A 25,008-nucleotide genomic window follows, 5' to 3' on the forward strand; every position below is an offset into this window, starting at 1 on the left:
ACATTCATCCGGGTTAAGAACAAGTGATATCTTAGAATGGAAGCAAGCATGATTGAATAAGAAACAGTAGTAATTGCATTAATCCATCAAGACACAGCAGAGCTCCTCACCCCCAACCATGGGGTTTAGAGACTCATACTGTGGAAGGTACACAAAGAAACGTGTAAAGTGTCATGAGGTACAGATACAATGTCAAAAGATCATATTAATAGTAAACTAGTAACCTAAGGTTTACAGAAATGAGTAAATGACAGAAAAATCCACTTCCGGGCCCACTTGGTGTGTGCTTGGGTTGAGCATTGAAGCTTTCAAGTGTAGAGACCTTTTCTGGAGTTAAACGCCAGCTTTCATGCCAGTTTGGGCATTTAACTCCAAGTTTTATGCCAGTTCCAGCGTTAAACGCTGGAATTTCTGAGGCTGAATTGCCACGCCGGTTTGGGCCATCAAATCTTGGGCAAAGTATGGACTATTATATATTGCTGGAAAGCCCAGAATGTCTACTTTCCAATGCCGTTAAGAGCGCGCCAATAGGGCTTCTGTAGCTCCAGAAAATCCACTTCGAGTGCAGGGAGGTCAGAATCCAACAGCATCTGCAGTCCTTTTCAGTCTCTGAATCAGATTTTTGCTCAGGACCCTCAATTTCAGCCAGAAAATACCTGAAATCACAGAAAAACACACAAACTCATAGTAAAGTCCAGAAAAGTGAATTTTAACTAAAAACTAATAAAAATATACTAAAAACTAGCCAGAATATACTAAAAACATACTAAAAACAATGCCAAAAAGGGTACAAATTATCCGCTCATCATCGGCACTGATGGCTTCTCGCGCACTTGGGAGGACCCCTCCCCAGCCACCTTGGCGGCAATATTCCTGGCAGCAGTCGCCTTCTGCGCCCTCTTAAAAGCTCTCATAGATTCATTATTCTTCATTGCCTCTGCAAATAAAACAAGAAGTCAAGCTACAAATCGAACAAGTCGGAAATACAGCTACAAGTAAACATAAACAGATAGTAAAGAAAACATAAGATACCTAGTTCAGTTTGAAGAAGAGAATGATTAGTTAGAAATTTCTTTGTATCAAGATGGGGAGGCTGACCCAAGTGCTCTTCCAAAACAGTCACAAAGGCCCGCTCAGCCTCATCCAACATATCCCAAGAATACCTGGAGACCCTCACATCTTTTTGCCATTCCAGGGGAAAGGCAGGCTCATCATTTTCATCCAGAAAAAAGGGCCGAGCTCCTTCAACAGCTCGGACCTTAAAAAAGTAATTTTTAAAATCACGGAATGACTCGTCAAACATGGAAAAGACCTTCTTTCCTTGGTAGAGCGAAAGGAGACGTAAGCTGCCTTCTTTTTTACCACTCCAGGCTTAGTCAAGACAAACAGATAGAAAAAGAGAGATTGGGAAGCAGGGATACCAAAACCATTGCACAATAATTGAAATATCTTTATAAAACCCCAGGAATTAGGGTGAAGTTGAGAGGGGGCAATATTACAAGACCATAACAAGTCGATTTCAAATTGAGTAAAAGGAAGGGTAATACCCAGCGGACCAAAGAAAAAGTCATAAACATAAAAAAAAGGGCGACCATCAACAACCCGAGTTGAAAAACAAACTCTCTCGTCAGAAGAAGGAGGGACAAGTTCATAGTTCTTCTCATCACCAGAATTGCTACAGACACTATGAAACTGCCTAAGCTGGGCACAAAACTCAGAATCAGCCAGCGAGACACACAGGAGAACCATGGAGTCCACCCAATCGGCCATACCTGCAGGAACTTGGGAAGGCATCTCTACAACGTTATTTCGGGAAGACATGAGGCCAACTAAATCCAACAAAAAGAAAAGAATAGTGGATTACTTAAAAACATCTCGGACATGGGTCAAAACATCTCAAATGGACGAATTAACCAAAAAGGGAAAAACCCCAAGAGAAGAAGTCTTGGAGCATCCCTTGGAGGCAGTAAACAAGAAGGGTCCTCAAAATCATTTCTACAAACTACATCTCGGCACTCATTAGAATAAAGTCCAGAAAAGAAAGCAAAGGAAGCGAAAAATGCAAAAAATCCACCTTCTACGGTTCATCAGGAAAAGCATTGCTACAGTTCACCAGAACACCAAAAAGGCCAATGAAAAAACAGCAAAGGCACAAACTTTGCAAAATCAAGCAAAAGTCATCATCCAAGGCACAAACAGAAAACAGCGGCAACATGCAAAAGAAAAAGATTCAAAGCAAACAAAAGATTCGCACCAAAAAAGAGAAAAAACCATAGCATGCAACAAGTCAAGCACGATAAAAACAGAAAGATCCAAACTTTCTCCAAAAGGAAGATCAAAAGGAAAACTCCATCGCAAAATCAAAAATAAACAAGGAAACACGAAATGGGACTAACCTGGAGAATAGAAGAAAAACCTCGAAGAAAGCCGAAGAGCAGAAGCAACAAAGCCACCCCTTCGAAGTGGAAGAATGCAAAGACAGAAAAAGAAAAATGTGGAATCAGCCCTCTTCCGAAAACGCAGTAGCAGAACAGACGTCACAAAGAAGAAATTACAAGCTCTGGGCAAAAAACAGAAAATGAGAGAGAAAAGGGAGGAGTTACGGAGAAAAAGTGAAGAAGAGAAACCGTTTTTTGATTAAGAGATTCAAAATAAAAGCCAAGAGAGAATGGGGCAATTAATGCCAATTAAATGCGGATATTAAAACTACTTGCGTTCCCAAAAAAGCGCTAATACAAAAAGTGCGCGCTTTTAGAGGAAAACGTTCTACATTCAAAAAAAGGACTCTACAGAGAAAGGAATCGACAAAATGCTTGAGTTCGACTTCACTGAAGAAAGGACCGAAGTCAAAAGACTCGGCCTCGAAAAAAGAAGACCGAGCTCAAGCAGGGGCACTGTTCATACCCTGGATCGAGCTGTCCGATCCGGGATGTTCTACAGACAAAGCGACCGACCTCTTCAGGTCAGGACAATCCGACCTCTTCTCAAAGAGCTCGGACAAATCACAGGAAGGCTCAATAGAGGGCCCAAACCGAGGAACACGCCCCAAATCCTAAGGCAGCCCAAGCCTACATTAAGAAGGGCGGTTCCCTTGAAGATAAGATGACCTCAAATAAAGATAAAGATAAGATAAGATAACTAACTTATCTTATCTAAAAAGGTCACTCTATGCCATTATAAATACACTGGAGCACCCAGATATAACTCACACTCTGATTTTACTCAATACCTGCTTAATATCCTTGCTAACTTAAGCATCGGAGTCTCTTGCAGGTACCCCCCACCCTCCGAGGACGAAGGATCAGCACCACCACCAAGTCCAACAAGTCGGACACACCAGCTCCGGCCGATACCCACCTGCCGGACACGTCGGTTCCAACCAAAACAGACGATCTCATCCGAGATCGACCTACAGCTTCAGGTAACCCTCGGAACAGTACCTGTAAGGGACTCCGATGCTTAAGTTAGCAAGGGTATTGAGCAGGTTTTTAGTAGAATCAGAGTATGAGTTATTCCTGGGTGCTCCAGTGTATTTATAATGTTGTAGAGTGATGTTTTCCAGAGATAAGATAGTTATCTTATCTTATCTTTGAGTGGAGTTATCCTATCTTCAAGGGAACAGCCCTTGTCCTTCTAGGCTTGGGCTGCCTTGGGCCCTTTTTGGGTTTTCCTGGCGATCTGGCCGAACTCTTTCCGAAGAGGTCGGGTGGTTCTAACCTGAAGAGGTCGGGTGGTTCTGACCTGAAGAGGTCTGTCGACTTGTTCGCCAAACAACCCGGGTCGGATAGCTCGACCCAGGGTATGAACAGAAAATACATAAGAGAAAAAGGTGTAGGCATGGCCGAATGGCCAGCCTCCCCAAATGTGAAAAATGGCATCAAATTCTGAAAAAGGGATTCGAATACAATAGGAAAAAGTGCTATTTATATTAAACTAGTTACTAGGGATTACAGAAAATAAGTAACTAAGTGTAGATAGTGCAGAAATTTATATTTCCTTTCTCAGCCTCTGAATCAGATTTTTGCTCAGGTCCTTAAATTTCAGCCAGAAAATACTTGAAAATTACAGAAAAGTACACAAACTCATAGTAAAATCCAGAAATGTGATTTTTACATAAAAACTAATAAAAATATAATAAAAAATGAATAAAACATACTAAAAACTAGCTAAAAAACAATGTCAAAAAGCGTATAAAGAATTGGGAAGATGGAAGTAGGATAAGGTAAGAAGTGGGAATTAAGAAGGAAGAAGAGTGAAAGAAGGAAGAAGAAGGAAGAAAGAATTAGGAAGGAAAGAGAATTAGGATTTGGGAGGGGGAGAATTGAAAACTGGTGGCGCACTAGGTCTAAATGAGGCGGCGTCGCTACAGCACGCGTACGCGTGCATTGTGCAAAAAGGAAAGACGCATAAGCATCAAGTGCGCGGACGCGTGCCTCTGGTTGTGCCATTCGCGCGAGTCCAGCTTCCCGCAGGCACAACTCTCTGGTTATTCTGGGTTGGGGGCCAAAGAAGCATGTTTTCAATCATAGCACAAAATTAAGAAGGAAAGTGTAAAACATGCTAATTCAATGAATAAGTGTGAGAATAGTGGATAAAATCCACTAAATTAAGCACAAGATAAACCATAAAATAACGGTTATCAATCTCCCCACACTTAAACATTAGCATGTCCTCATGCTAAGTGGTGCACGAAATTGTGATCATCAACAATGGCGCCAAAGACTTGAAGCTCTCAAACGTGAATCACACTTTGTCACAACTTCACACAACTAACCAGCAAGTGCACTGGGTCGTCCAAGTAATAAACCTTACGTGAGTAAGGGTCGATCCCACGGAGATTGTTGGTATGAAGCAAGCTATGTTCATCTTGTAAATCTCAGTTAGGCGGATTTAAATGGTTATAATGGTTTTTGAATATAAAGATAAATAAAGCATAAAAGAGAGATAGAGATACTTATGTAAATCATTGGTGGGAATTTCAGATAAGTGTATGGAGATGCTTTGTTCCTTCTGAATCTCTGCTTTCCTACTACTTTCATCCAATCATTCTTACTCCTTTCTATGGCAAGCTGTATGTAGGGTGTCACCGTTGTCAATGGCTACTTTCCATCCTCTCAGTGAAAATGGTCCAAATGCTCTGTCACAGCATATCTAATCATCTGTCGGTTCTCAATCATGTTGGAATAGAATCCAGTGATTCTTTTGCGTCTGTCACTACGCCCAACACTCGCGAGTTTAAAGCTCATCACAGTCATCCCATCTCAGATCCTACTCGGAATACCGCAGACAAGGTTTAGACTTTCCGGATCTTAGGAATGGCCGCCAATAATTCTAGCTTATACCACGAAGACTCCAATCTTTCGGAATGGAGGCTAAGAGATACGCACTCGATCTAAGGTAGAACGGGAGTGGTTGTCAGGCACGCGTTCATAGGTGAGAATAATGATGAGTGTCATGGATCATCACATTCATCATGTTGAAGTGCAGCGAATATCTTAGAATAAGAATAAGCTGAATTGAATAGAAGAATAATAGTAATTGCATTAATACTCGAGGAACAGCAGAGCTCCACACCTTAATCTATGGTGTGTAGAAACTCCACCGTTGAAAATACATAAGTGATGGTCGAGGCATGGCTGAATGGCCAGCTCCCATGAAGGTCTAAAATCGCATACACTGATTAAAGATCCATCCAATGACAAGACGCTTAGTACAATAGTAAAAAGTTATATTTATACTAAACTAGTTACTAGGGTTTACCGAAATAAGTCTAAGTGCAGAAATTCACTTCCGGGGCCCACTTTGGTGTGCTCTTGGGCTTAGCTTGAGCTTTAAACGTGCAGAGACTTCTCTTGGGGTTAAACGCCAAGTTGAAACGTGTTTTTGGTGTTTAACTCTGGTTTGTGATGTCTTTCTGGCGTTTTACTCTAGAATGCAGCATGGAACTGGCGTTGAATGCCAGTTTTCGTCGTTTAAACTCGAAGAAAATATGAACTATTATATATTGCTAGAAAGCCCTGAATGTCTACTTTCCAACGCAATTGAGAGCACGCCATTTGAAGTTCTATATCTCCAGAAAATCTATTTCGAGTGTAGGGAGGTCAGCAACCAACAGCATCAGCAGTCCTTTGTCAGCCTCCTATCAGATTTTTGCTCAGGTCCCTCAATTTCAGCCAGAAAATACCTGAAATCACAGAAAAATACACAAAATCATAGTAAAGTCCAGAAATGTGAATTTTGCATAAAAACTAATAAAAAAACCCCTAAAAGTAGCTAGATCATACTAAAAACTACCTAAAATTAATGGCAAAAAGCGTATAAATTATCCGCTCATCACAACACCAAACTTAAATTGTTGCTTGTCCCCAAGCAAATGAAAATCAAATAGGATAAAAAGAAGAGAATATACTATAAATCCCAAAATATCAATGAATATTAGTTCTAACTAGATGAGCGGGACTTGTAGCTTTTTGCTTCTGAACAGTTTTGGCATCTCACTTTATCATTTGAAGTTTAGAATGATTGGCATTTATAGGAACTCAGAGTTCATATAGTGTTATTAATTCTCCTAGTTAAGTATGTTGATTCTTGAACACAGCTACTTTTATGAGTCTTGGCCGTGTCCCTAAGCACTTTGTTTTCCAGTATTACCACCGGATACATAAATGCCACAGACACATGACTGGGAAAACCTTTTCAGATTGTGACTCAGATTTGCTAAAGTCCCCAGTTAGTGGTGTCCAGAGCTCTTAAACACACTCTTTTTGCTTTGAATCACGACTTTAACCACTCAGTCTCAAGCTTTTCACTTGGACCTTCATGGCACAAGCATATGGTTAGGGACAGCTTGATTTAGCCGCTTAGGCCTGGATTTTATTTCCTTGGGCCCTCCTATCCATTGATGCTCAAAGCCTTGGGTCCTTTTTACCCTTGCCTTTTGGTTTTAAGGGCTATTGGCTTTTTCCGCTTGCTTTTTCTTTTTTTTAATATATATATATATATACATATATATATATATATATATATACATATATATATATTGCAAGCTTTTGTTCTTCACCGCTTTTTCTTGCTTCAAGAATCAATTTTATGATTTTTCAGATCATCAATAACATTTCTCTTTTTTATCATTCTTTCAAGAGCCAACAATTTTAACATTCATAAACAACAAGATCAAAAATATGCATTGTTCAAGCATTCATTCAGAAAATAAAAAGTATTGTCACCACATCAATATAATTAAACTAATTTCAAGGATGAATTCAAAACTCATGTACTTCTTGTTCTTTTGTATTAGAAACATTTTTCATTTAAGAAAGGTGAAGGATTCATGGTATTATTCATAGCCTTAAGACATAGACACTAGACACTAATGATCATGTAATAAAGACACAAACATAGACAAACATGAAATTCAAAAAACCGAAAAACAGAAAAATAAGAGCAAGGAGATTAAGGAATGAGTCCACCTTAGTGAGGGTAACGTCATCCTCTTGAAGAACCAAATGTGCTTTTGAGTTCCTCTATGTCTCTTCCTTGCCTCTGTTGCTTGATCCCTAGTGATTTTGGTGCTCCTATCCTTAGTTGCTCCAAATAATTGTGTGGAGAAAAATGTATCCCCTGAGGTATCTCAGGGATTTCTTGATGAGGGAATTCCTCATGCTCTTGTTGAGGTCCATGAGTGGGCTCTCTTGATGTGCAGTCAAATGCTCTACTACTGAGCTATGGACCCTTGAGATGAATCTCTCCATCTCCCATGACTTGGAGGTGGAAGCTTTTGTCTTCCCTTTCCTCTTTCTAGAGGTTTCTCCGGCCTTAGGTGCCATAAATGGTTATGGAAAAACAAAAAGCTATGCTTTTACCACACCAAACTTAGAATGTTGCTCGCCCTCGAGCAAAAGAAGAAAGAATAGAAGAAGAAGAAGAAGATATAGAGGAGAGGGAGAGAGGTGTGGTTTTCAGCCATTTTAGGGTGGATTTGGGTGGAAAAGAGATTTTGAATTTGAAGGTAGGTGGGGTTTATGGGGAAGAGTGGATGGATGTGATTGGTGAAGGGGTACTGGGGAAGAGAGATTGAGGTGATTGGTGAAGGGTATAGTGTTATTGGATTGTGTGAAGAAAAGAGAAGTGGGGTAAGTGGAGATCTTGTGGGGTCCACAGATCTTGAGGTGTCAAGGATTTCTCATCCCTGCACCTTTTAGGCGTGTAAAATGCCCTCTGTATGTAATCCTGGCATTTAACGCCAGACTGCAGCTTATTTTTGGCGTTAAACGCCCAAATGTAGCCTGTTTCTGGCGTTTAACGCCAGCCTGATGCTTGTTTCTGGCGTTAAATGCCAGCTTCGTGCATGTTTTTGGCATTAAATGCCAGACAGATGCTTGTTTCTGGCATTTAACGCCAGACAGCTCTTCCTCCAGGGTGTGCTTTTTCTTCTGCTATTTTTGATTCTTTTTTTAATTTTTGCTATTGTTTTGTGACTCCACATGATCATAAACCTAATAAAACATAAAAGAACAATAGAAATATAGATAAATAAAAATTGGGTTGTGGGCTCCCAACACCAAACTTAGAGTTTGATTGTGGGGGCTTTGTTTGACTCTGTATTGAGAGAAGCTTTTCATGCTTCCTCTCCATGGTTGTAGAGGAAGAACTTTGAGCTTTAAACACAAGGTAGACCTCATTCAATTGAAGGACTAGTTCACCTCTGTCAAAATCAATCATAGCTTTTGCTGTGGCTAGGAAGGGTCTTCTGGTGCACGAAATTGCAATCACACTTTTTGCAATTCCGCTCAACTAACCAGCAAGTGCACTGGGTCGTCCAAGTAATATCTTACGTGAGTAAGGGTCGATCCCACGGAGATTGTCGGCTTGAAGCAAGCTATGGTTATCTTGTAACTCTTAGTCAGGAGATCAATAATTCTCAGGTTTAATTGTGAAAAGTAGAAGAACATGAAATAAATACTTGATTTGCAGTAATGGAGAACAGGTTGAGGTTTTGGAGATGCTCTATCTTCTGAATCTCTGTTTTCCTATTGTCTTCTTCTTCATACACGCAAGGCTCCTTCCATGGCAAGCTGTATGTAGGGTTTCACCGTTGTCTATGGCTACCTCCCATCCTCTCAGTGAAAATGTTCAACGCGCTCTGTCACAGCACGGCTATTCATCTGTCGGTTCTCGATCATGTCGGAATAGAATCCAGTGATTCTTTTGCGTCTATCACTAACGCCCCACAATCGTGAGTTTGAAGCTCGTCACAGTCATTCAATCCCTGAATCCTACTCAGAATACCACAGACAAGGTTTAGACCTTCCAGATTCTCTTGAATGCCGCCATCAATTCTAGCTTATACCACAATGATTCTGATTAAGGAATCCAAGAGATATCTACTCAATCTAAGGTAGAACGGAGGTGGTTGTCAGGCACACGTTCATAGGTGAGAATGATGATGAGTGTCACGGATCATCACATTCATCAAGTTGAGGAACAAGTGATATCTTAGAATAGAAGCAAGCGTGATTGAATGAAAAACAATAGTAATTGCATTAATCCATCAAGACACAGCAGAGCTCCTCACCCCCAACCATGGGGTTTAGAGACTCATGCCGTAGAAGATACAATAAGAAACGTGTAATGTGTCATGAGGTAAAGATACAATATCAAAAGGTCCTATTAATAGTGAACTAGTAACCTAGGGTATACAAAAATGAGTAAATGACGTAAAAATCCACTTCCGGGGTCCACTTGGTGTGTGCTTGGGCTGAGCATTGACGCTTTCATGTGTAGAGACTTTTTCTGGAGTTAAACGCCAGCTTTGATGCCAGTTTGGGCGTTTTACTCCAATTTTTGTGCGAGTTCCGGCGTTAAACGCCGAGAATTCTGAAGCTGATTTGCAATGCCGGTTTGGGCTATCAAATCTCGGGCAAAGTATGGACTATTACACATTGCTGGAAAGCCCAGGATGTCTACTTTCCAACGCAATTAAGAGCGCGCCAATTAAGCTTCTGTAGGTCCAGAAAATCCACTTCGAGTGCAGGGAGGTCAGAATCTAATAGCATCTGCAGTCCTTTTCAGCCTCCGTATCAGATTTTTGCTCGGGTCCCTCAATTTCAGCCAGAAAATACCTGAAATCACAGAAAAACACATAAACTCATAGTAAAGCCCAGAAAAGTGAATTTTAACTAAAAACTAAATAAAATATGATAAAAACTAACTAAAATATACTAAAAACATACTAAAAACAATGCCAAAAAGCGTATAAATTATCCGCTCATCACAACACCAAACTTAAACTGTTGCTTGTCCCCAAGAAACTGAAAATCGAATAGAATAAAAAGAAGAGAATATACTATAGTCTCCAAAACATCAAAGAAACTTAGCTCCAATTAGATGAGCGGGACTTGTAGCTTTTTGCTTCTGAACAGTTTTGGCATCTCACTTTATCCTTTGAAGATAAGAATGATTGGCATCTATAGGAACTCAGAACTCAGATAGTGTTATTGATTCTCCTAGTTAAGTATGATAATTCTTGAACATAGCTACTTTATGAGTCTTGGCTGTGGCCCAAAGCACTCTGTTTTCCAGTATTACCACCGGATACATACATGCCACAGACACATGACTGGGTGAACCTTTTCAGATTGTGACTCAACTTTGCTAGGGTCCCCAATCAGAGGTGTCTAGGGTTCTTAAGCACACTCTTTTTGCCTTGGATCACTTTAGAAAATATTTTTTTTTACTGCTTTTTCTTGCTTCAAGAATCAGTTTGATGATTTTTCAGATCCTCAATAACATTTCTCCTTTTCCATCATTCTTTCAAGAGCCAACAAGTTTAACATTCTTTAATCAACAAATTCAAAAGACATATGAACTGTTCAAGCATTCATTCAGAAAACAAAAATTATTGTCACCATATCAAACTAATTCAACTAGTTTCAGAGATGAATTCGAAATCCTGTACTTCTTGTTCTTTTGTGATTAGAGCATTTTTCATTTAAGAAAGGTGATGGATTCATATGACATTTATAGCTTTAAGACATGAACCTTAAATTTTATTAATCATGAATTAAGAACAAGACTCAAAAATAGATATAAGATAAGACTAATAGTAATAGAAAACAAAATTTTAAATGACTCTAAGATAGACTCCTAATGATAGAGATTATCACAGAGTTAGGACTCAACAACCTTGATCTTGAGAAGTGGATGCTCCCTCAACTTGTGAGATATTTGACCCTTCAAGGGAGAGCTTCTGGCGCTTCAGCTCCTGTAGCTCACGCCCCTGCTTTTCTTATTCCTTCAGCAATTTGCAGAGCATGCAGTTTTGATTCTGCTATTCTTCCTTAATTTGTTCCATAGCTTCTTGCAACTTGGCAACAGATGCTTCTAGATGAGTCCAGTAGTCAATTTCAGGAAGTTCAGGGAGGAACTCCTGCGCCCTCCTTTTGATAGAGTTATCTTGCATTTGTCCTTCCATTGACCTCTTGGTGATTGGGTGCTCAATTGGGATGAATTCATCTACTCCCATCCTCACCCCAGCATCTTTACATAGCAAAGAGATTAAGCTTGGGTAAGCCAGTTTGGCTTCAGTGGAGTTCTTGTTTGCAATTGTGTAAATCTCACAAGCAATCAGATGATGAATCTCCACTTCTTTTCCCAGCATAATGCAATGAATCATCACTGCTCTCTTGATAGTAACCTCAGAACGGTTACTAGTGGGCAAGATAGAACGCCCTATGAAGTCCAACCAGCCTCTTGCAACTGGTTTGAGATCTCCCCTCTTGAGTTGGTTTGGGACACCTTTTGAATTGGTCATCCACTTGGTTCCAGGGAGGCATATGTCCTCTAGAACTTGATCTAACCCCTTATCTACTCTCACCATTCTCCTATTAAAGGATTCAGGATCATCTTGTAGTTGAGGCAATTTGAAGACCTCTCTTATTTTGTCCAGATGGAAGTAAATAATTCTCCCTCTGACCATGGTTCTGTAGGTATGAAAAGCGGTTCCAGTCATTCTTTGCTTATCTGTCAGCCATAGATTTGAGTAGAATTCCTGAACCATGTTTCTTCCAACCTTTGTCTCAGGGTTGGTTAGAACTTCCCATCCTCTGTTTCGAATTTGCTCTTAGCTTGGATCTCCGGATATTCATCTTCTTTCAGATCAAATTTAACTTCCGGGATCACTGACCATAGACCCATTATTTTGTGGTAATGGTCTGCATGTTCTTTGGTTAAGAACCTCTCTTGACTCCAAAGGTCATTTGGAGCATTCTCTTTCTTGCCTCTTGAATTGGTTTGTTTTCCTTTGGGAGCCATGATCTTGATGAGCCTTAGCTTAGTGATCATGGAAAAACACACCAAACTTAGAGGTTTACTTGTCCTCAAGCAAAAAAGAAAGGAAAGAGGAGAGAGAGGAGGAGAGCAAATTCGAATGGTGGGGAAAGGGGAATGGCCAAACGTGTATTTATAAGGGAGGGGGAGAGATTTCAAAAATTTTGAAGGAGATTTGAGAAGATATGGAAAGAATTTGAGAGATATTTGAGTTTTAGAAGAAGATTTGGAAAGGATTTGAAAGAGATTTGAAGAATGATTTTAATTTTGAAAATTTGAAGGTGTATGATGAAAGTTTGAAATGTGTTTATGTAGAAAATTATGGATCAAAACAGGAAAGTTTGAAAAAATTTGAAGTGAAAAGCAAAATCTCTATCCCCCACCTATCTGGCGTTAAATGCCCAGAATGGTATCCATTCTGGCGTTTAACGGCCAAATGTTGGCCAATTTGGGCGTTTAATGCCCAGCCAGGGTACCTGGCTGGCGTTAAACGCCATAAACCCCTTCATCACTGGGCGTTTTGCTAAACGCCCAGGATGCTGCACACCTGGCGTTAAACGCCCAGAATGGTGCCCATTCTGGCGTTTAACGCCTAGAGTACCCCTTACTGGCGTTTTTTCGCCAGCAAGCTCCTTTTCTCTGCTTTTTGCACTGAATCCTTTTGTAACTCTATGAATTCCTTCAATTTTGATGATCGCCCTTTGAGAATATGTATCAAACTTTTATTAAACAAAACAGATAACCTGCTAATGACTGGGTTACCTCCCAGCGAGCGCTTCTTTATTGTCTTTAGCTGGACCTTCACTGAGAATCATTCAAGCCTCAATTTTGAGCATTCTTGCTCAAAATTGCTTTCAAGATAATGTTTGATCCTCTGTCCATTAACAATGAACTTTTTGTCAGAATCAATATCCTGAAGCTTAACATATCCATATGGTGACACTCTTGTAATCACATACGGACCCTTCCACTGGGATTTAAGTTTTCCTGGGAATAGTCTGAGCCTAGAGTTGAAGAGCAGAACTTTTTGTCCTGGCTCAAAGACTCTGGATGACAACTGCTTGTCATGCCACTTCTTTGCCTTTTCCTTATAAATTTTTGCATTTTCAAAGGCACTGAGTCTAAATTCATCTAGCTCATTTAGCTGGAGTAATCTTTTTTCACCAGCTAGCTTAGCATCCAGGTTTAGGAATCTGGTTGCCCAGTAGGCTTTATGTTCCAGTTCCACGGGCAGATGACAGGCCTTGCCATACACAAGTTGGTATGGAGAGGTTCCTATAGGAGTCTTGAATGCTGGTCTGTATGCCCATAGAGCATCATCCAAGCTCTTTGCCCAATCTTTTCTACGGGCAATTACAGTCCGTTCTAGGATTCTTTTTAGCTCTCTGTTAGAGACTTCAGCTTGCTCATTTGTCTGTGGATGATACGGAGTTGCTACTTTGTGGCTAATTCCATATCGGACCATAGCAGAGTACAGCTGTTTATTGCAGAAATGAGTGCCCCCATCACTGATTAGTACTTTGGGAACACCAAACCTGCTGAAGATGTGTTTCTGCAGGAATTTCAGCACGGTCTTAGTATCATTAGTGGGTGTAGCAATTGCTTCTACCCATTTAGATACATAGTCCATTGCCACCAGAATGTAAGTGTTTAAGTATGATGGTGGGAACAGACCCATGAAGTCAATACCCCATACATCAAACAATTCAATCTCCAAGATCCCTTGTTGAGGCATGGCGTACCCATGAGGCAAGTTACCAGCTCTTTGGCAACTGTCATAGTTACGCACAAACTCTCGGGCATCTCTATAAAGAGTAGGCCAGTAGAAGCCACATTGGAGGACCTTAGTGGCTGTTCGCTCACCTCCGAAATGTCCCCCATACTGTGATCCATGGCAATGCCACAGGATCTTTTGTGCTTCTTCTCTAGGTATACATCTGCGGATCATTCCGTCTGCACATCTCTTAAAGAGATATTGTTCATCCCATAGGTAGTACTTGGCATCTGAAATTAATTTCTTTATTTGCACCCTGCTGTACCCCTGGGGTATGAACCTCATAGCTTTATAATTTGCAATATCTTCAAACTATGGAGCTTCCTGAATGGCAAAAAGTTGCTCATCTAGAAATGTCTCAGAGATCTCAGTAGAAAGGAGGGACACCCCAGCTACTGGTTCTATTCGAGACAGATGATCAGCCACTTGGTTCTCTGTCCCTTTTCTGTCTCTTATTTCTATATCAAACTCTTGCAGAAGCAGCACCCACCTTATGAGCCTGGGTTTTGAATCCTGCTTTGTGAGTAAGTATTTAAGAGTAGCATGGTCAGTGTACACAATCACTTTTGACCCTACTAAATAGGATCTAAACTTGTCAATGGCATAGACCACTGCAAGTAACTCTTTTTCTGTGGTTGTGTAATTCTTCTAGGCGTCATTTAGAACACGGCTAGCATAATAAATGACGTGCAGAAGCTTGTTATGCCTCTGTCCCAACACTGCACCAATGGCATGGTTACTGGCATCACACATTAGTTCGAATGGCAATGTCTAGTCTGGTGCAGAGATCACTAGTGCTGTGACCAGCTTGGCTTTCAGGGTCTCAAATGCCTGCAGACACTGTGTGTCAAACACAAATGGTGTGTCAGCAGCTAGCAGGTTGCTTAGAGGTTTTACAATTTTTGAAAAATCCTTTATAATCCTTCTGTAGAATCCTGCATGCCCCAGAAAGCTTTTGATTGCCTTAACATTGGCAGGTGGTGGTAATTTTTCAATTACCTCTACCTTTCCTTTATCCACCTCTATTCCCTTGCATGAAATTTTGTGCCCAAGGATAATTTCTTCAGTCACCATAAAGTGACATTTCTCCCAGTTTAAGACCAGGTTAGTCTCTTGGCACCATTTCAGGACAAGTGCTAGATGGTTAAGACAGGAGCTGAATGAGTCTCCATATACTGAGAAGTCATCCATGAAGACTTCCAGGAACTTCTCCACCATATCAGAGAAGATGGATAGCATGCATCTCTGAAAAGTTGCAGGTGCATTATACAGACCAAAAGGCATTCTTCTGTAGGCAAACATGCCAGAAGGGCAAGTGAATGCTGTTTTCTCTTGGTCCTGAGGATCTACTGCAATTTGATTGTAACCTGAATAGCCATCCAAAAAGCAGTAATAATCATGACCAGCTAGTCTTTCTAGCATTTGGTCTATGAATGGTAAAGGAAAATGATCCTTTCTGGTGGCTGTTTGAGCCTTCTGTAGTCAATACAAATACGCCACCCTGTAACTGTTCTTGTAGGAACCAGTTCATTCTTTTCATTATGAACCACTGTTATGCCTCCTTTCTTGGGGACAACTTGGACAGGGCTCACCCAGGGGCTATCAGAAATGGGATAAATAATCCCAGCCTCTAGTAATTTAGTGACCTCTTTCTGCACCACCTCCTTCATGGCTGGATTTAGCCGCCTTTGTGGCTGAACCACTGGTTTGGCATTATCCTCCAATAGGATCTTGTGCATGCATCTTGCTGGGCTAATGCCCTTAAGATCACTCATGGACTACCCAAGAGCTGTCTTCTGTGTCCTTAGCACTTGAATTAGTGCTTCCTCTTCCTGTGGATTTAAAGTAGAGCTTATGATCACTGGAAAAGTGTCACCCTCTCCCAGAAATGCATACTTTAGGGATGGTGGTAGTGGTTTGAGCTCAGGTTTGGGAGGCTTATCCTCCTCCTGAGGAATTTTCAAAAATTCTTTTGTTTCCCCTGGTTCCTCCTGATCAGGATGAACATCCTTGAAGATGTCCTCTAGCTCTGATTCTAGACTTTTAGTCATATTGATTTCTTCCACCAAAGAGTCAATAATGTCAGTGCTCATGCAGTCATTTGATGTGTCTGGATGCTGCATAACTTTGACAGCATTCAACTTTAACTCATCCTCATTGCTCTCAGGGTTACTTTCCCTTTTTGTACATCAATAAGAGTTCGTCCAGTTGCTAGGAAAGGTCTTCCTAGGATGAGAGTTGCACTCTTGTGCTCCTCTATTTCCAGCACAACAAAGTCAGTTGGAAAGGCGAATGGCCCAACCTTGACAATCATGTCCTCAATTATGCCTGATGGATATTTAATGGAGCCATCAGCAAGTTGGAGACATATCCGGGTTGGTTTGACTTCTTCAGTCAACCTAAGCTTTCTGATAGTGGATGCAGGTATTAGATTGATACTTGCTCCAAGGTCACACAAGGCTGTCTTGGTGCAAGCACCTTCTAATGTGCATGGTATCATAAAGCTTCCTGGATCTTGAAGCTTTTCTGGTAAGCTTTTCAGAATAACTGCACTGCATTCTTCAGTGAGAAACACTTTTTCAATTTCTCTCCAATCATTCTTATGACTTAAGATCTCTTTCATGAACTTAGCATAAGAAGGTATTTGCTCAAGTGCCTCTGCAAACGGAATCTTTATTTCAAGAGTCCTTAGATAGTCTGCAAAGCGGGCAAATTACTTATCATGTTCCGCTTGGCGGAGTTTCTGAGGATAAGGCATCTTGGCTTTATATTCTTCAACCTTAGTTGCTGCAGATTTATTCCTTACAGAGATGGTTGGAGAAGCCTTTTTAGAGCGGTTACTATCAGCACTCTCAGGTGTCTGATTCCCCATTGGCATTTGAACGCTAGGACTGGTGAGGAATGGGCATTTAACGCCAACTATTCCCCCTTTTCTGGCGTTTGAACACCAGAACTGGGCAAGGAATGGGCGTTTAACACCAGCTTTTCCCCCCTTTCTAGCGTTTGAACGCCAGGAGTATTCCTCTCTGGGCTCTTACTGTCCTCAGAGGGATTTTGGGCAGTGGTTTGGTTATCCTCTGTCAATTGTTCCTTTCTTGGCTTTTTGCTACTTTGAGCAGTGTTATTCAATGTCTTCCCAATCCTCAGTTGAACTGATTGGCATTCTTCTGTTATCTGTTTAGATAACTGCTGTTTTGTCTGATTCAACTGTGATTCTATGTTCTTGTTAGCAATTTTAGTTTCTTGGAGCATCTCTTTAAATTCTGCCAACTGTTTTGTCATCAGGAGTAATTTCTGATTAAGCTCAACAATCTGTTCTTGAGGATTAGGATCAGTAGTTACTGCCATAGCTTTTTCTTTTGTAGAGGACTCATTACTTGAGTATAGATGTTGATTTCTAGCAACAGTATCTATGAGCTCTTAAGCCTCTTCAATCGTCTTCCTCATATGTATAGATCCACCAGCTGAGTGGTCTAGAGACATCTGAGCTTTTTCTGTAAGCCCATAGTAGAAGATGTCTAACTATACCCACTCTGAAAACATTTCAGAGGGGCATTTTCTTAGCATACCTCTGTACCTCTCCCAGGCATTATAAAGGGATTCATTATCCTCTTGTTTAAAGCCTTGGATGTCCAGCCTTAGCTGTGTCATCCTTTTTGGAAGGTAGAATTGATTCAGGAATTTGTCTGATAACTATCTCCATGTCTTTATGCTTGCTGTAGGTTGGTTATTCAACCACCTCTTAGCTTGATCTTTTATAGCAAATGGAAACAGTAATAGTCTGTAGACATCCTGATCTACCTCTTTATCACGTACTGTGTCAGCAATTTGTAAGAATTGTGCCAGAAACTCAGTAGGTTCTTCCCGTGGAAGACCGGAATACTGGCAATTTTGTTGCACCATGATGATGAGTTGATGATTTAGCTCAAAGCTGCTTGCTTTAATGGGAGGTATACAGATGCTACTCCCATATGCAACTGTAATGGGGTTAGCATATGACCCCAGAGTCCTTCTGGACTGCTCAATTCTACTTAGGTCTATGATGGAGAACGGGAGATGATGCGGATATTATTTTATTTTATTTTTTTTAAAAAGTAACCGAAAATAATAAAATAAAATAAATACAAAATAAAATAAGAATTCGAAAACCAAAAGAGAATAAAATCAAAGCAAATTGGAAACTAAATTAAGTAATCAATTAAAAAGATATGATTGAAAATTATTTTGAAAAAGATTTGATCTTTTTTTTTTTGAAATGAGAGGGAAAAACAAAAAAATGACACCAAACTTAAAATTTTTAGAAAATCAAGCACAAATTTTCGAAAATTTTAAAGGAAAACACAAAGAAGACACCAAACTTAGAATTTTTTAAAGATCAAGAAAGGAATAAGGACATGCAAATTCGAAAAATTAAAAGAAAACAAAAGCATGCAATTGACACCAAACCTAAAATATGAAACTAAACTCAAATAAAAGACTCTAAACCAACAAAAATAAAACAGTCCTAATCTAAGCAACAAGATAAACAGTCAGTTGTCCAAACTCAAATAATCCCCGGCAACGGCGCCAAAAACTTGGTGCACAAAATTGCAATCACACTTTTTGCAATTCCGCACAACTAACCAGCAAGTGCACTGGGTCGTCCAAGTAATACCTTACGTGAATAAGGGTCGATCCCACGGAGATTGTCGGCTTGAAGCAAGCTATGGTTATCTTGTAACTCTTAGTCAGGAGATCAATAATTCTCAGGTTTAATTGTGAAAAGTAGAAGAACATGAAATAAATACTTGTTTTGCAGTAATGGAGAACATGTTGAGGTTTTGGAGATGCTCTATCTCTGTCTTCTTCTTCATACACGCAAGGCTCCTTCCATGGCAAGCTGTATGTAGGGTTTCACTGTTGTCAATAGCTACCTCCCATCCTCTCAGTGAAAATGTTCAACGCGCTCTGTCACAGCACGGCTATTCATCTGTCGGTTATCGATCATGTCAGAATATAATCCAGTGATCCTTTTGCGTCTGTCACTAACGCCCCACAATCACGAGTTTGAAGCTCGTCACAGTCATTCAATCCCTGAATCCTACTCAGAATACCACAGACAAGGTTTAGACCTTCCGGATTCTCTTGAATGCCGCCATCAATTCTAGCTTATACCACGAAGATTCTGATTAAGGAATCTAAGAGATATCTACTCAATCTAAGGTAGAACGGAGATGGTTGTCAGGCACACGTTCATAGGTGATAATGATGATGAGTGTCACGGATCATCACATTCATTAAGTTGAGGAACAAGTGATATCTTAGAATAGAAGCAAGCGTGATTGAATGAAAAACAGTAGTAATTGCATTAATCCATCAAGGCACAGCAGAGCTCCTCACCCCCAACCATGGGGTTTAGAGACTCATGCCGTAGAAGATACAATAAGAAACGTGTAATGTGTCATGAGGTAGAGATACAATATCAAAAGGTCCTATTAATAATGAACTAGTAACCTAGGGTATACAAAAATGAGTAAATGACATAAAAATCCACTTCCGGGGTCCACTTGGTGTGTGCTTGGGCTGAGCATTGAAGCTTTCATGTGTAGAGACTTTTTCTGGAGTTAAACGCCCGCTTTGATGCCAGTTTGGGCGTTTAACTCCAATTTTTGTGCCAGTTCCGGCGTTAAACACTGGGAATTCTAAAGCTGATTTGCAACGCCGGTTTGGGCCATCAAATCTCGGGAAAAGTATGGACTATTATACATTGCTGGAAAGCCCAGGATGTCTACTTTCCAATGCAATTAAGAGCGCGCTAATTGGACTTCAGTAGCTCCAGAAAATCTACTTTGAGTGCAGGGAGGTCAGAATCCAACAGCATCTGCAGTCCTTTTCAGCCTCTGTATCAGATTTTTGCTCAGGTCCCTCAATTTCAGCCAGAAAATACCTGAAATCACAGAAAAATACACAAACTCATTGTAAAGCCCAGAAAAGTGAATTTTAACTAAAAACTAATAAAAATATAATAAAAACTAACTAAAATATACTAAAAACATACTAAAAACAATGCCAAAAAGCGTATAAATTATCCGCTCATCATCTTCCAAGAATGATGGATTCATTCTCATCCTTCCCAGTTGTTAAGATTATGAAATCATCAAGGATATAAAGGCCTTTAACCTTTACCAACACGTCCTCTACCAATCCATAAGCTTGTTTTATTGACTTGTCTGCCATCTTTAATGAGATTCTTGCAACTTGTACATCAAAGATCCTTAACTTCTCCACTACAGAGAGTGGCATAAGATTTATACCTGACCCCAGGTCACATAGAGCCTTCTCAAAGGTCATGGTGCCTATGATACAGGGTATTAAGAATTTACCAGGATCTTGTTTTTATTGAAGTAAAGTTTGCTGAACCCATGTATTTAGTTCACTAATGAGCAAGGGAGGTTCTTCTTCCCAAGTCTCGTTACCAAACAACTTGGCATTCAGCTTCATGATGGCTCCTAGATATTGAGCAACTTTCTCTTCAGTTACATCTTCATCCTCTTCAGAGGAAGAATAGTTCTTAGAGCTCATGAATGGCAGAAGGAAGTTTAATGGAATCTCTATGGTCTCTATATGAGCCTCAGATTCCTTTAGTTCCTCAATAGGGAACTCCTTTCTGTCTGAGGGATGTCCCATGAGGTCTTCTTCATTGGGATTCACATCCTCCCCTTCCTCCTTGGATTCGGCCATTTTGATAATATCAATGGCCTTGCACTCTCTTTTTGGATTCTCTTCTGTATTGCTTGGGAGAGCACTAAGAGGAGTTTCAGTAATTTTCTTACTCAGCTAGTCCACTTGTGCCTCCAAATTTCTAATGGAGGATCTTGTTTCACTCATGAAACATAAGGTGGCCTTAGATAGATCTGAGACTATGTTTGCTAAGCTAGAGAGGCTCTGCTCAAATTTCTCTGTCTGTTACTGAGAAGATGATGGAAAATACTTGCTATTGCTAAACCTGTTTCTTCCACCATTATTAAAGCCTTGTTGAGGATTTTGTTGATCCTTTCATGAGAAATTTGGATGATTTCTCCATGAGGAATTATAGGTGTTTCCATAGGGTTCACCCATGTAATTCACCTCTGCCATTGTAGGGTTCTCAGGATCATAAGCTTCTTCTTCAGAAGATGCCTCTTTGGTACTGTTGGATGCATTTTGCCATCCATTCAGACTTTGAGAAATCATGTTGACTTGCTGAGTCAACATTTTGTTCTGAACCAATATGGCATTCAGAGCATCAATTTCAAGAACTCCCCTGTTCTGAGGCGTCCTATTACTCACAGGATTCCACCTGCAGACATTTTCTTTAGGTGAATGGATCCACCTGCAGAATGGTCCAATGACATCTTAGACAATTCAGACAGACCATCACAGAATATATCCAAGATGGTCCATTCTGAAAGCATGTCAGAAGGACATTTTTTGGTCAACTGCTTGTATCTTTCCCAAGCTTCATAGAGGAATTCACCATCTTTTTGCTTGAAGGTCTGAACATCCACTCTAAGCTTGCTCAGCTTTTGAGGAGGAAAGAACTTGGCCAAGAAGAACATGACTAGCTTATCCCAAGAGTCCAGGTTATCTTTAGGTTGTGAGTCTAATCATGTTCTAGCTCTGTCTCTTATAGCAAAAGGGAAAAGCATGAGCCTATATACTTCACGATCTACTCTATTAGTCTTAACAGTATCATAGATCTGCAAGAACTCAGTTAAAATTTGATAGGGATCTTCTGATGGAAGTCCATGAAACTTGCAGTTCTGTTGCATTAGAGCAACTAGTTGAGGCTTCAGCTCAAAATTTTTTGCTCCAATGGCAGAGATTGAGATGTTTCTTCCATAAAAATTGGAAGAAGGTGTAGTATAATCACCAAGCATCCTCCTTGCGCCTCCACCATTGTTATTGGGTTTGACCATGTCTCTTTCTTTTTCGAAATTCTCTGTAAGGTTTTCTTTGGATTGTTGTGCTTTAGCTTCTCTTAGCTTCTTCAGAGTCCTTTCAGGTTCAGGATTTGCTTCAACAAGAATGTCCTTATCTTTGCTCATGCTCACATGAAAAAGAAAATAACAGAAAAGAAGAGGAATCCTCTATGTCACAGTATAGAGATTCCTTTATGTGAGTAGAAGAAAAGAAGAATAAGAATAAAGAAGAGAAAAATTCGAACATATAAGAGAAGAGAGGGTTCAAATTTTACGATGAAGAGAAGTGTTAGTAAATGAATAAATAAATAGAAAGAGATGAGAGAGAAGATTTTTCGAAAATTGTTTTGAAAAATAGTTAGTGAATTTCGAAAATTAAGAGAAGAAATAAAATTAAAATTAAATTTTGAAACAATTAGTTAAGTAAAAAGAATTTTGAAAAAGGGTGAGGGATTTTCGAAAATTAGAGAGAGAAAAGTAGTTAGGTGGTTTTGAAAAAGATAAGAAACAAACAAAAAGTCAATTAGTTAGTTGAAAAAGATTTGAAAATCAATTTTGAAAAGATAAGAAGTTGGAAATGATTTTGAAATTGATTTTGAAAAAGATATGATTTGAAAAAGATATTTTGAAAAGATATGATTGAAAAAGATATTTTGGAAAAGGTTTGATTTTTTAAAATTAAAATTGATTACTTGACTAACAAGAAACTAAAAAATATGATTCTAGAGTTTAAAGATTGAACCTTTCTTAACAAGAAAGTAACAAACTTCAAAATTTTGAATCAATCACATTAATTGTTAGTAAAGTTTTCAAAATTTTGAAATGAAATTAAGAAAAAGATTTTGAAATTACTTTTTTAAAATTTTCGAAAAATAATAAGAAAAATGAAAAAGATTTGATTTTTGAAAAAGATTTTGAAAATATAGGATTTTTAAAATTGAAATCTTGACTTGACTAACAAGAAACAACTTATCTTAAAAATTTAAAAAGATTTAAAAAATTATGAGTAAAATAAGGAAAAGATATTTTTTTATTTTTGAATTTTTAATGATGAGAGAGAAAGACACAAAAATGACTCACAACATGAAAATTACGAATCAAAATACATAATGCATGCAAGAACACTATGAATGTCAAGATGAACACCAAGAAAACTTTGAAGATCAAGATGAACATCAAGACTTATTTTTGAAAAATTTTCAAGAAAAGAAAAACATGCAAGACACCATACTTAGAAATTTTCATTGCTTAGACACTATGAATGCAAAAATGTATATGAAAAACAACAAAAAACACAAAACAAGAAAATTTAAAGATCAAACAAGAAGACTTATCAAGAACAACTTGAAGATCATGAAGAATGCAATGCATGAATTTTTCGAAAAAAATGCATAAATTTTTAAAAACATGCAATTGACACCAAACTTAAAAATTGACACTAGACTCAAACAAGAAACACAAAAATATATATATATTTTTATGACTTTATAAAATTTTTTTGGATTTTTTCGAAAATTTATTTTTAGAAAAACGCAAACAAATAAAAAAATTTTAAAAGATTTTTGAAAAATTTTTGAAAAGAAAATTACCTAATCTGAGAAACAAGATGAACCGTCAGTTGTCCAAACTCAAACAATCCCTGGCAACGGCGCCATAAACTTGGTGCACGAAATTGTGATCATCAATAATGGTGCCAAAGACTTGGAGCTCTCAATCGTGAATCACACTTTGTCACAACTTCGCAGAACTAACCAACAAGTGTACTGGGTCGTCCAAGTAATAAACCTTACGTGAGTAAGGGTCGATCCCACGGAGATTGTTGGTATGAAGCAAGCTATGGTCATCTTGTAAATCTCAGTTAGGCGGATTTAAATGGTTATAATGATTCTTGAATATAAAGATAAATAAAGCATAAAATAGAGATAGAGATACTTATGTAAATCATTGGTGGGAATTTCAGATAAGTGTATAGAGATGCTTTGTTTCTTATGAATCTCTGCTTTCCTACTGCTTTCATCCAATCATTCTTACTCCTTTCTATGGCAAGCTGTATGTAGGGAGTCACCGTTGTCAATGGCTACTTCCCATCCTCTCAGTAAAAATCGTCCAAATGCTCTGTCACAGCACGGCTAATCATCTGTCGGTTCTCGATCATGTTGGAATAGAATCTAGTGATTCTTTTGCGTCTGTCACTACGCCCAACACTCGCGAGTTTGAAGCTCGTCACAGTCATCCCATCTCAGATCCTACTCGAAATACCACAGACAAGGTTTAGACTTTTTGGATCTTAGGAATGGCCGCCAATAATTCTAGCTTATACCACGAAGACTCCGATCTTTCGGAATGGAGGCTAAGAGACACACGCTCAATCTATGGTAGAATGGGAGTGGTTGTCAGGCACACGTTCATAGGTGAGCACGATGATGAGTGTCACAGATCATCACATTCATCACGTTGAAGTGCAATGAATATCTTAGAATAAGAATAAGCTGAATTGAATAGAAGAATAATAGTAATTGCATTAATACTCGAGGAACAGCAGAGCTCCACACCTTAATCTATGGTGTGTAAAAACTCCACCGTTGAAAATACATAAGTAATGGTCCAGGCATGGCCGAATGGCCAGCCCCCATGAAGGTCTAAAATCGCATACACTGATTAAAGAACCATGCAAAGACAAGACGCTTAGTACAATAGTAAAAAGTTCTATTTATACTAAACTAGTTACTAGGGTTTACAGAAATAAGTCTAAGTGCAGAAATCTACTTCCGGGGCCCACTTTGGTGTGTGCTTCGGCTGAGCTTGAGCTTTACACGTGCAGAGGCTTCTCTTGGGGTTAAACACCAAGTTGTAACGTGTTTTTGGCGTTTAACTCTGGTTTGCGACGTGTTTTTGGCGTTTTACTCCAGAATGCAGCATGGAACTAGCCTTGAACGCCAGTTTGCGTCGTAAAAACGCGAATAAAGT

The 25,008-nt window shown here is 39.3% G+C and overlaps 1 non-coding gene across 1 annotated transcript; it reads left to right on the forward strand.

The window, feature by feature from the left end:
* Positions 1 to 21,528: 21,528 nt before the first annotated feature.
* Positions 21,529 to 21,636, forward strand: LOC130972422 (small nucleolar RNA R71). Its single transcript, XR_009083591.1, has one exon. It is a non-coding gene; the product is annotated as a small nucleolar RNA R71 (small nucleolar RNA).
* The last annotated feature ends 3,372 nt before the right edge of the window (positions 21,637 to 25,008 follow it).

Source organism: Arachis stenosperma, chromosome 3 (assembly GCF_014773155.1).
Source record: "Arachis stenosperma cultivar V10309 chromosome 3, arast.V10309.gnm1.PFL2, whole genome shotgun sequence".
NCBI classification, from domain to species: Eukaryota; Viridiplantae; Streptophyta; class Magnoliopsida; order Fabales; family Fabaceae; genus Arachis; species Arachis stenosperma.